Here is a 12,725-nt window from a genome sequence, read left to right on the forward strand (position 1 = left end):
CCCTGGACTATCATGGCAGCCAGTGTTGCTCTAAGGACTTCATCTTGCTGTATTTGCCATGGACATCAAAATACTATTCCATGATTCTACTTTGCTGTGTCTCTGGCTTCCAGTTCAAAGTCCAGGGAATGTTTAATCTGTAGTGTCACATGAAGCAGACAAAATGTCTGGATTTCAGCTTCTGTAGTGAAAGTCATGCTTTGATTCCCAACAAGTTTATAAGATGGGGAATTTCCATGTAGGGAGGGAGAAGTCTATTTGGGGGAGTAAGTATCAGCTCATTTTATTTTGTAGTAAAATCAGACATAGGAAGAATATGCTAACATGATATCTTTTTTTTTTTTTTTCATTTTTCTGAAGCTGGAAACAGGGAGAGACAGTCAGACAGACTCCCGCATGCACCCGACCGGGATCCACCCGGCATGCCCACCAGGGGCGATGCTCTGCCCACCAGGGGGTGATGCTCTGCCCCTCCAGGGCGTCGCTCTGCCACGACCAGAGCCACTCTAGCGCCTGAGGCAGAGGCCACAGAGCCATGCCCAGCGCCCGGGCCATCTTTGCTCCAATGGAGCCTTGGCTGCGGGAGGGGAAGAGAGAGACAGAGAGGAAAGCACAGTGGAGGGGTGGAGAAGCAAATGGGCGCTTCTCCTGTGTGCCCTGGCCAGGAATCGAACCCGGGTCCTCCGCACACTAGGCCGACGCTCTACCGCTGAGCCAACCGGCCAGGGCGATATCTTTCTTTTTTTTTTTTTTTTTTTTTAAGCATTGTTTCCCTTTTCATTTTTTTTTTTATTTTTTATTCTTTTTTTTATTTATTCATTTTAGAGAGGAGAGAGAGACAGAGAGAGAGAGGAGAGAGAGACAGGGGGGAGGAGCTGGAAGCATCAACTCCCATATGTGCCTTGACCAGGCAAGCCCAGGGTTTCGAACCAGTGACCTCAGCATTTCCAGGTCGACGCTTTATTCACTGCGCCACCACAGGTCAGGCCACATTGTTTCCCTTTTTAAAAATTTATTGGGATAACATTGTTCGCCAAATCATACAGGTTTCAAGAAGTCTATTATGTTGACCCTGGACAAATCACTTTGAGTCTCACTTTTCTATAAAGCAAAGTAAATAAAGTTCACATAGCTGTAGAGAATTATGTATGTTTGCTCATTTGTTTCTCAATAAATATCAACTGCGTGCCAGGATGCAAAGACGAGCGAGTTGGCTCTTGTTTAATGGAGGGGAAAAATCCACAGCAGGCCCTGGCCGGTTGGCTCAGCGGTAGAGCGTCGGCCTAGCTTGCGGAGGACCCGGGTTCGATTCCCGGCCAGGGCACACAGGAGAAGCGTCCATTTGCTTCTCCACCCCTCCGCCACGCTTTCCTCTCTGTCTCTCTCTTCCCTTCCTGCAGCCAAGGCTCCATTGGAGCAAAGATGGCCCGGGCGCTGGGGATGGCTCTGTGGCCTCTGCCTCAGGCGCTAGAGTGGCTCTGGTCGCAACATGGCGATGCCCAAGATGGGCAGAGCATCGCCCCCTGGTGGGCAGAGCGTCGCCCCATGGTGGGCATGCCGGGTGGATCCCGGTCGGGCGCATGTGGGAGTCTGTCTGACTGTCTCTCCCTGTTTCCAGCTTCAGAAAAATACAAAAAAAAAAAAAAATCCACAGCAAGTGGGAGGGTAGAAGCATGAACAGCAGAGGTGAGGGCAGAAAGAGAAGGCTCAACTGCAGTTTGCAAATGATATTTTTATATCCAACTACTTACATATAAAATCCCATTTTCCATTTGGCAAGTGATGGTTGTACCACTAATAAGAAAGACAGCATGGCCCTGGCCAGATAGCTCAGTTGGTTAGCATCATCCTGACATGTAAAGGTTGCTGGTTAGATCCCGTCAGAACATCTACAGGAACAGGTCGATGTTCTGTCTCTTTCTCTAAAATCAATAAATTTTAAAAAGCATGCTCTTATAGAAACGTGCTGTTGCACTCCTTTAAAAGGCTTAGCTATTTTATAGACATACCAAAATGATAAATTGGCTGGCAGAAATCCAGAAATTCAGGCTTTTGATTGATTATTGACAGATAGTCAATAATCTAGACTGCCAGTTTCACACAGTGGGTATTTTTTAAAGGATTAAATATCATTGCTTTGCCAGTCATCAGTAAAAAGGTAAATCATCAAACTCATTGTAGTATAAACCATAACCTGTTTTGATCTGACCAACCTGTCAGATCTTCCTACTATATCTGGCTACTGTGTGTACAGCCTTGTGTCTTTGTTTAAAATAAACTGTTGGTTTTGGGCTTAGGATGGTCCTTCCCCCAATTTACAAAAGAGAACAGCTGCATGGTAACCAGCAGCACTCAAGATAGTAATATATGGACTACATTTTCATAGAATACACTTCTGTAGAACCAGAGACTGACAGGTCAATGGGACCACAGGTGTCAGCTATTACAAACCTCGGTCTGGTGCAATAATTTCTTGTTCACAGCAATCTCAAGTTAGATTTCTGAGGCTGACATTCTCTCCTAAAATCTAGAAGTCTATATCCAATTGCCTTCTTCAACGCTTCATTTGAATGACACACGGGCATCTTAAATTTAGCAAGGGCAAAAGTGAGTTCTTAATCTCCCTCTACCTCCTAATACGTTCGTTCGTTCCCCTACAATAGTTAACCATTTCAGTGAACAGCACACCCTTGGGCCCAGTGAGTAGATTAAGCTAGAAGTCTGTGAATCCCCCAAATATCCCGTATCAAGCCAAATTTGACTACCTCAAAAAATTTTCTCTAATCCATTTATTTCCATCTTCACCACTGTAACTCCAGTCCGAGTCTTAACCAATCTCTCTGCCTCCTCTTAGCTTTGTCTGTTCTACTCAATAGCTGGCATACTTAAAAAAATAAAAAAAATAAATTAAAAAAAGGTATCAAATCACCAACATTCTCCACCTATTCAATGGCTTCCTTTCATATAAAAATTTAAAATCCTTATCATGGCCTGCTAAGTGCTGCATGATCTAGCTCCTAACTACCTCGCTAACTTCACTTATACTGTTCTCTCCTTAACCCAATACGTTTCTGACAAACTAGATATTTTCCATTTAACCAAAAACAGTCTTCTTTCTTCTGCCCTGCCCTACCCCACCGGAGTCTTCGAGTCTTCGCACTGGCTTTCCTCTCCTCTCTTCCATCTGGTTAAATCCTTACCTTTCTGTGAGAGGTTCCTGACCACCTTGCCCCCTAATTTTAAATCAGGGTTCCTTCAGTGCACTTACCATAATTTAAAGTACATATTTAAATGGTATCTGATTAATGACTACCTTCTCCACTTGAGAATTAACTTCAAGAGGACAAGAATTAGTTCAGCTTTGTTCACGGTTGTGCCCATAATAACAACAGCAGCAACAACTACCATTTACTACGTGGCAGGCACTGTGCTAATCGCTGTACCTATAATACTTTTATCTATACTCCCAGTGTATTGTGTGCTTCATAGCCAGTGGTCAGTCTGTCGAATGAATGAACCCAGCCCCTAAGAGCACGCCTACAAGTTGCTTACCACCAGCTGAAACAATCTAGCTATAAACAACTCCGGTGATTGGAAGAATGTTCTTTATCCTGGCCCCAGAAGCCTCCCTGCAATTTCCGCCCACCGCTTCTATTTCTGCCCCGTCTGGGGCCGCACACTACCAGCCTTGATCGTCCTCCTACAAGCTCGATTTCGGAGGATCTGAAGCCCCAAGCGTGCCCCTCCAGTCTCCGTCGTCCCTCCCAGATCCTCTGGGTTGCTTTTCCGCCGCGGTGGTCTAGGAACTGGACCCCGCCGCTGGTTCGCTGCTCCCGGCATCCCCCGCCTCGCGCGTCACGTGGCGGCGCCCGCCCCGCACCGGCATCTGTCCGCCCCCGGGCGGGGCTCGCGGCGAGTCCGCCAGCCCCGCTCCTCCGCGCTCCACTGCGGCTGCGGTGCCCGCAGCCGGGACTGCGTGGGCGAGCGCCCTCGGGAGCTCCCGACCAGGTAAGAGACGGTCGGCCCGCGGAGGCTGCGGGAGAACTTACTCCATCCGCATCCTCGGGATGCCCCCGGCCCGGAACAGGGGGTGGCCCGGGGGGAGGGGCTCGGGAGCCTGGGGCTGCTCCGGGAAACCTGAGCGCTTCCCAAGGCTCCCGGCCCGGGGCGGCCTCCGGGTCCCGACGGAGGGAGAGCATCTGGCCCTGAAGTGGGCGGCGGGGGTGCCCGCAGGCCGCACGCGGCGCGGCGCTCTTGCACTCTGCGGACACCTGGATGCTCAGCCGTGCGGAAGAAGAGTTGTGCCTTGATTTCCCCCCGTGTAAAACGACCGCGCGGGGAAGGTAAATCTCCGCGGTTGCCTTCAGCCCTGAGGTTTTGCGAGTGTGTAAATGCAGTCGAAGGGGAAGAAACAGTCTTGGGATGGGAAGAGCCATCACCTAGGAAAGCAGGAGCGAGTGTCTGGCCCAGCCACCTTATTAATTGTCTTCTGTCTTTTGTGCAAATCGCAAGCCTCTTTGAGACTCGGTTTCTCCATTTTTAAAGTAAAGGTGATGACACCTGCTCGGCCTCCCTCATAGGACTACAGTGAAGAACAAAAAGCCATTGAAGAGCCAGAATTCTCTGGAGGCAGACCTGGGTTCAAGTTCTATTCTGCCGCTTCCTAGCTGTGGCCTTGAACCATGTAGAACTCTCATTTGTTAAAAGCAGATAATAATAGTACTTAGCTCATGAAGTTGCTGTGAGAATTAAGTTTAAAAGGTTTAGCACAGTATCAGGCACAGAAGTGCTCAAAGAGAGTGCTATGAATATAAGTATTATTAAATTAGTAATTTCACGTGAGGGGTGTTTAGAACAATCACAGTTTCTGTATATTTAGTCCTTAAGGGAGTACTGTTTTGGTTTCCTAAGAAAGGGTCCAAGTGAAACCCTTTCCCCCTTTCTCTTTCTGGGTCCCTTTGGTTCTCTTTACAGTTGGCATGTGAACCTGTTGTTCCTATCAAAGGAGTCAGGCAGGATGGGAACATTAATGTACTCAAGCAGATGGGTATCAGATTCCCTCTGAGGGGGAAAAAAGTGCCAGGCCTGTGCTACCACCAAAAAAAGCACCGTACAGAGATTGCCTGTCAGAGCTGGAAGATGCCTGGGAAACCGTCTAGTCAAACTGTCAACTTTTGCAAATGAAGAGGCTGAACTCAGAAAGAAAATGGGACTTGGATTTTCTCAGGACCTGAAAGAATATAGACACAGCATGGTGGAAAGAACGTACACTGTTTACCAGACACTGTGCTTTCCCTGAATTCGAACCTAATTTTTCATTTAATCAACAAGTATTTTTGGAGCACCTACTATGTGTGCTTGTATACCTAGTAGGAGCCGGAGAATAATATAGATGTATTATATATACGAAATATATATGTGTGTGTGTATGATATGTATATGTGTGTGTGTGTATGGTGTGTGTGTGTGTATGTATATATATATATATATATATATATATCCATTCCTCTGCTGGTTCTCAGTACATTTTATAACAACATGTTTCAGCTCCCTGTGAGCTTGCCTCATAGCAGCTGGCCTCAAGGGACAGAAGCACACAGAGAGGCATGAATTGTTTCAGAATCAGTCCCAGCAGTCCCAGAGCCTTTGCTGAAGCCAGGTGAGCTTTTAAATTTAGACACTGAAGAAAATGCTGCTTTATCAGGGCTTTTAGGAAAGGATTTTCTTCTGACTTGGAGCAGTTGGATTTCTTAGTCTTTCTGGTTTCAGGTCTTCAATTGTTTTTACATTTCTGAAAAGAGCCACCCTCACCATAATGCCTTCATTCTGGTTTCCATGGTTATCTGATGAATTATATACTTTTATGATAGCACAAGTAGCTGTTAAGTAATAACTCGGTCAAGCAGTCCTCAGTCCACTGTGGGTTTCAGTTTTCTGGTGGTGGGTTGTTTTTTTTCAGTGGTAGTCAAACTTCTCCTTCCCGGCCTTCTTCCTTCTTTCCTTTAACAAACATGCATGGGTGTCAGGGCCAAGAAGAGTGGGACTAAGTAGAAATAAAGATGAAAACATATGTTGACGCTGGCTTATGGATCTTGGAGTCTATGAGGGAAATGTAAGGGGCAGACCGGTGGAGCTCTGAGAGGTGTAGACAGGGAACCAGCCAGGGCTCTCAGAGGTCGGAAGGATTTCACATCCTGAGATACTTTTCAAGGAAGATGAAAAAGAAACAAGTTCCTTTTACATGTCTCAGCTGCCTAGTAATAGATGGTAGTACAAGGAGCATTTGTTCTTTCACTTTGTCTTAATGAATGAATCTTCTCTTAAGTCATCTTTCACAGGCTTTGTTTGAAATTCCTGCTTATTTCTCTCATTACCCTCTTCCTGTTGTTAGCAGTGTATTTGTTTCCTACTTAAACATATGATATTCTTTCCATAAAGGTAGATAGACATATGATTCAGATTTTGTGTATTTCATTTTAAATGTTTAACCTGTGTGTCTCATTTCACCAATTGTGTTCTAATGCAGTCACTTATTTCTTTATTTTTACAAGTAATCTCCCAAATACTTTAATGCCCTTATTAGTAATTCCAAGCACCCTGGGGGCTTAAACAGTACAAAGAAATCAGTCTTACTTTCTTTTTTTTTTTTCTTTTTTTGCATTTTTCTGAAGCTGGAAACAGGGAGAGACAGTCAGATAGACTCCCGCATACGCCCGACCGGGATCCACCCGGCACGCCCACCATGGGGCGATGCTCTGCCCCTCCGGGGCGTCGCCATGTTGCGACCAGAGCCACTCTAGCGCCTGGGGCAGAAGCCACAGAGCCATCCCCAGCGTCTGGGCCATCTTTGCTCCAATGGAGCCTCTGCTGCGGGAGGGGAAGAGAGAGACAGAGAGGAAAGCGCGGCGGAGGGGTGGAGAAGCAAATGTGCGCTTCTCCTGTGTGCCCTGGCCGGGAATCGAACCCGGGTCCTCCGCACGCTAGGCCGACAATCTTACTTTCATTCTCCAGAGGAGTGAGAACTGTAGAGTTTGAACAATCCAACCACACTTATTTCTGACACAGGTATATGGTATCAGTCTTGAAGAGCTGTCCTTAGTGGTCCAAGGATGTGTGGTCACGGCTGCTCAATGCCCTTGCTGGACCAGGTTCCTACAAGCTTGATCCCATGCTCAGGTTCCAAGGTTAGAGCTTTTTCAGTCTAGCTCATGTGCTTAGCCATTCTCCCCAGAGCACTGCACTCTGGGCTGTGTGATGAGCCTGTTACCAAGCTGGGTTCTCCCAGGCTCCTGGTGAGTTCTCTTTGGAGGCATACATGGACTTTTCCTGCTAGCAGTCTTGGTCAGGTTCATCCCATTTTGAAACCTTTTTTGGTTGGATGCTCAATCCCTTTTCTTCTTAACCATAATCCAAGATATTTATTGGCAAGTTGATTCTACTTCCCCCAGATTCTGCCTACAAAAGATTCTCAGGAATGACAGCCTTCAACAAGATAACTTCCCTAGGACTTGGGATGCCTACTCACCTTACTTTTCAAATGTAAGAGGGGTCCTCTGATGACTCTTGGCAAAGCATGGATCTGTTTCCAGGAGGCTGTTTCTCCACCTAGACTCCTAAGAGAAGTAGGCATTATTGAAAATTTACTTGGCATGTACCCTGTTAGATATTTGGGGGACAAGGTTTTAACTTAAAAATAAAGGATTTTCACTCTTCCTTCCTGTCTGTCTGTCCCTCTCTCTGACTCTCTCTCTGTCTGTCAAAAAAAAAAAAAAAAAAAAAGGATTTTCAGTTCCCTCAACTTTTCTAAGAGTCAAACAATAATCAGTATGTTTATTTCATTGTCTTTGTTTTTACACTTTTAAAATGTGAGATATAACAAGAATGCCTGCAAGGAAAAAACCCACAAATGTACAGTTTAACAATTCTAAGGGAAATAAGCATGTAATCACTGCCCATGTCAAGAAATAGAACATTGCCAATATTCAGTAACCTCCCATTCCAAGAAGAAACAACTATCCTGACCTTTGTGATAATTATTTTTTGCTTTTCTTTGTAGTTTTGTCACCTATATTTACATCCCTAAACAATATAGTTTATTTTCACTAGTTTTTAAACTTCATACATACAGAATCATTGTGTGTGCATTTTGTGTTTGCTGCTTTTGCTCAGCTTGTTTGTGAGGTCCATCAGTGTGATGACTGCACTTAGTTTTATTGCCCACAGTGTTGCATGATACGAATATGTCACGATGTATTTATTCATCCTGTAGTTGATGTGCACCCGTGTTGCTGATAGTTTCTGACTGCCAAGAACAGTGCAGCCAACAACATCCTTAGACATTTTCTCTTGTGAATGTGAACAAGTTTCTCCAGGTTATTATGTCAAAGTGGAATTGCTTTGCCAGATAATGCCAGTTTCCTGACTGTACCAGTTTACTTTCTGGCCAGTGGAATATAAGAATTCCAGTTGCTTCACTTCCTTGCAACTAGTTGGTATTGCCAACTAGTTTAAATTTTTTAACCATTCTCATTGTATCAATATAATGGTATCTCTTGTGGTTTGAATTTTGGAGTTTTGATATATTTTGGTTAGTGGTCCCTAGTCAGTTGCATGTTTTAGAAGTATCCTTTCCTACCTGTGACTCTCTTCTCACCCTGTTAAATGGTGGTATGTTAGATCTTATTCTGTAGAAGCAGCACCTGAAATGGGTGTTCTTCTGTAAGTGGTTCACTGGGAGAAGTGCTCAGGAAAATGAGAATGCAGGAAGCAGGGTGGATGGAGAAGGGAGAGGGGTATAACCAGGCTAGGTGTTAGCAGCTGAAACTTCTTTCTGGGGCATGGATGTGCTCGCCAGGAAAGAGGAGCCAGGTGAGGTACCAATAGTGTCCTCTGCAGTCCATTTGAATTCATTCCCTTTTTATCTCAAGTTTGCTCATCCAGATACAACTTCTCTAGGATTCTGGCTGGTCACAATTTCTGGGAAAACTTATAAGAGGAGGGTTAGTGGGACAAACTACAGATTTTGCTGCTGCTTCAGATCTAACTAATACCCACTGGCTTCGTCTTCCGCCACCCATTTTAAATCCCCTTTTGTCCCTTGAATGTTTGCAAGGACTCAGTGATGAAGCCACCTGGGTCTGGAAGTTTTTTTTACATTTTTGTTTCATTACAGATTCAATGCTCTTAATGGTTCTAGGGTAGTTAAAATTTGTCTTCTTAGTTTTAGTAAATAATATCTTTCTAGGAATTTGTCCCTTTTAGGGCTTCAAATTTATTTATATAAGTTTGTTTATATTTTCTTATTATTCACTTAATGTCCAAAACATCTGTAAAGATAACCCCCATTTCACTGTAATTCATTTTTTATTCTTTCTCCCTTTTTCCTTCATCAGTTGCAGTAGAGCTTCTAGTCAAAGAATCAGCTTTTGTTCTTGTTGATGCTCTCCATCATATTAATTTTGTTTCATTCAGTTCTGTCTTTCCTTTATTTTTTTCATTCTACTTTTCTTGGGTATAGTTTATTTTTGTTTTTTCTGATTTTTTAAAAAATGTTACTACTGTTTAATTTAATTTTTTTATTTATTCATTTTTAGAGAGATGAGGGAGAGAGAGTGAGAGAAGTGGAGGGAGGAACAGGAAGCATCAACTCCCATATGTGCCTTGACCGGGCAAGCCCAGAGTTTCAAACCGGCGACCTCAGCATTCCAGGTCGATGCTTTATCCACTGTGCCACCACAGGTCAGGCTTTTTTTTTTTTTTCCTAAATTTTTTAAATAGCTCCCTAGTTCATTAATTTTGATGCTTTTTATTTTTATTTTTTTCATTTAAGGCCACACACTTTTCTCCAAATACTGGTTAGTGGGAGCTCACAAGTTTTGATATGTGGTCTTTTAGTCATTTATTTCTAAATATTTTCTAATTTCCATTGTGATTTCTCCTTTGACTCATAGGTTTCTTAGAAATGTGTTTTTTGTTGTTTTTTTTAATATTTATTTATTTATTACAGAGACAGAAAGTGAGTCAGAGAGAGGGATAGACAGGGACAGACAGACAGGAACGGAGAGAGATGAGAAGCATCAATTATTAGTTTTTCATTGCGTGTTGCAACACCTTAGTTGTTCATTGATTGCTTTCTCATATGTGCCTTGACCGCGGGCCTTCAGCAGACTGAGTAACCCCTTGCTGGAGCCAGCGACCTTGGGTCCAAGCTGGTGGGCTTTTGCTTAAACCAGATGAGCTCGTGCTCAAGCTAGCGACCTCGGGGTCTTGAACCTAGGTCCTCTGCATCCCAATCTGATGCTCTATCCACTGCGCCACCGCCTGGTCAGGCAGAAATGTGTTTTTTAAAGAGTATTTTCTTGTTATATTTTATTAATTTATTGTGTTCAATGAGCTTGCTTTGTGTAATTTTAATCCTCTAAAATTTACTGAAATTTCTGTTTGGGCTCTGTTTATGGCCAGTTTCTATAAATGACTACATATGCTTGAAAGTGTTATATATTCTATAACTAGAATTCAGTGTTCTGTGTAATGATTAAGTTTATTAAAGATATTCAAATCTTCTTTATCCTTAGTGATTTTTCTTACCTCTTCTAGGTATTATAGAGAGAAATGTGTTAAAATATCCAAGTATGACTATGAATTTGTCTATTTCATCTTTTAATTTTTTGCTTTGTATCTTTGAACCCTATTATCAAGTGCATAGTAATATAAAGCTGTTACTCTTTCCTGGTGAATTAACCTATTTATCATTCTGAAGCTGCCCTTTATCCCTAGTAAAATAACTTTTTTGCCTTAAACTCTTTTTATCTAATACAGTTACACCATCTTTTTGTTTTGTTAATCTATGCAAGGTATGTCTTTTCCTACCCCTTCAGTTTCATCTTTTCTGTATCTATATTTTAGATACAGAAACAGCATCTAGCCTGACCTGTGGTGATGCAGTGGATCAAGCATCGACCTGGAACGCTGAGGTTGCCAGTTCAAAACCCTGGGCTTGCCCGGTCAAGGCATATATCGGAGTTAATGCTTTCTGCTCTTCCCTCCATTCATTCATTCTCTCTCTCTCTCTCTCTCTCTCTCTCTCTCTGTCTCCTCTACAAAAATGAATAAATAAAAATAATTTTTAAATAAAAGAAAGAGCATCTAATTGGATTTTTTTTCTTTTTTGTATTTTTCTGAATTGAGAAGCAGGGAGGCAGAGAGATAGACTCCCGCATGCACCCAACTGAACTGGGATCCACCCGGCATGCCCTCTAAGGGGCATTGCTCTGTTGCAACGGAAACCATTCTAGTGCCTGAGGCAGAGGCCATGGAGTCATCCTCAACACCCAGGCCAGCTTTGCTCCAATGGAGCCTTGCTGCAGGAGGGGAAGAGAGAGAGAGGAAGAAGGGGGGAAGGGTGGAGAAGCAGATTGGTGCCTCTCCTGTGTGGCCTGGCCAGGAATCAAACCTGAGACATCCACACACCAGCCGACACTCTACCACTGAGCCAATTGGCCAGGGCCAGATTTTGTATTTTTATAGCCTGTTTTTGTTACCTGAAATATTTAGTCCCTGTTTAGTTAATATGGCCACTGACATATTTAAGTATAAGTGTCTTTATATTTTATGCTCCCCATGTATTTATCTTCCCAGTTCTTCATTTCATTTTAGCTCTTTCTTCCCTTCTTTTGGGTTACTTTTTTTTAAGGGTAATATAACTTTGTTTTAGATTTTATTTATTCATTTTGAGAGAGAGAGAGAGAGAGAGAGAAGGGAGGAGGAGCAGGAAGCATCAACTCCCATATGTGCCTTGACCAGGCAAGCCCAGGGTTTCTAACTGGCAACCTCAGCGTTCCAGGTCAATGTTTTATCCACCGTGCCACCACAGGTTATGCCTTTTGGATTATTTTATTTATTTATTTTTTTGTATTTTTCTGAAGTTGGAAACGGGGAGGCAGTCAGACAGACTCCCGCATGCGCCCAACCGGGATCCACCCGGCATGCCCACCAGGGGGCGATGCTCTGCCCATCTGGGGCGTCGCTTTGTTGCATCCAGAGCCATTCTAGTGCCTGAGGCAGAGGCCACAGAGCCATCCTCAGCACCCAGGCCAACTTTGCTCCAGTGGAACCTTGGCTGCGGGAGGGGAAGAGAGAGACAGAGAGGAAGGAGAGGGGGAGGGGTGGAGAAGCAGATGGGTATTTCTCCTGTGTGCCTGGCCGGGAATCAAACCTGGGACTCCTGCACGCCAGGCTGACGCTCTACCACTGAGCCAACCGGCCAGGGCCTTTTGGGTTATTTTTAATCATTCAGGTTTTTTTCCCCCTTCTACTAGTTTAGGTGTTATGCACTTTCTCTTCTTTAATGGTTACCCCTGAAATTTTAATTTAACTAAAGTTGACAAAGTTAGAGGTGATAAGTATCCCTACTCTTCTTTTGGACAGCACAGGGACCTTAGACTGTTGGAACCCGCTTATTCCTTTGTGGCAGACTGGTTGCAGTGCGCTGTAGCAGCTTTGATTAGGGTCATTTAAGGGCCTGCAGATGGAACAAATGTGATGAGGGAGTAAAAAGTCAGAGAGCAAAGAATTCACTTGAGAAAACTATGTCCATTTTTCAGGACTCTTTTGGTTGCAAGTGATGAGCTTAGACTCTTAACTTTGGAAAGAAAATCTGTTGGCTTGTAAAACTACATAACTGATCTAGGGGCTCAAAAATATTTTTGAGGGTGTGTGTGTGTCTG

The 12,725-nt window shown here is 43.9% G+C and overlaps 1 protein-coding gene across 2 annotated transcripts in view; it reads left to right on the top strand.

Moving 5' to 3' along the window:
* The first annotated feature begins 3,907 nt into the window (after positions 1 to 3,907).
* FBXO10 (F-box protein 10) overlaps positions 3,908 to 12,725 on the top strand; it is a 51,300-nt gene continuing 42,482 nt past the window's right edge. For both annotated transcript variants that reach the window (XM_066256720.1, XM_066256721.1), the window contains exon 1: positions 3,908 to 4,008. The gene's annotated coding sequence lies outside the window, so the exon portion shown is untranslated. The remainder of the gene's footprint in view (positions 4,009 to 12,725) is intronic.

This window comes from Saccopteryx bilineata, chromosome 2 (genome assembly GCF_036850765.1).
Source record: "Saccopteryx bilineata isolate mSacBil1 chromosome 2, mSacBil1_pri_phased_curated, whole genome shotgun sequence".
NCBI classification, from domain to species: Eukaryota; Metazoa; Chordata; class Mammalia; order Chiroptera; family Emballonuridae; genus Saccopteryx; species Saccopteryx bilineata.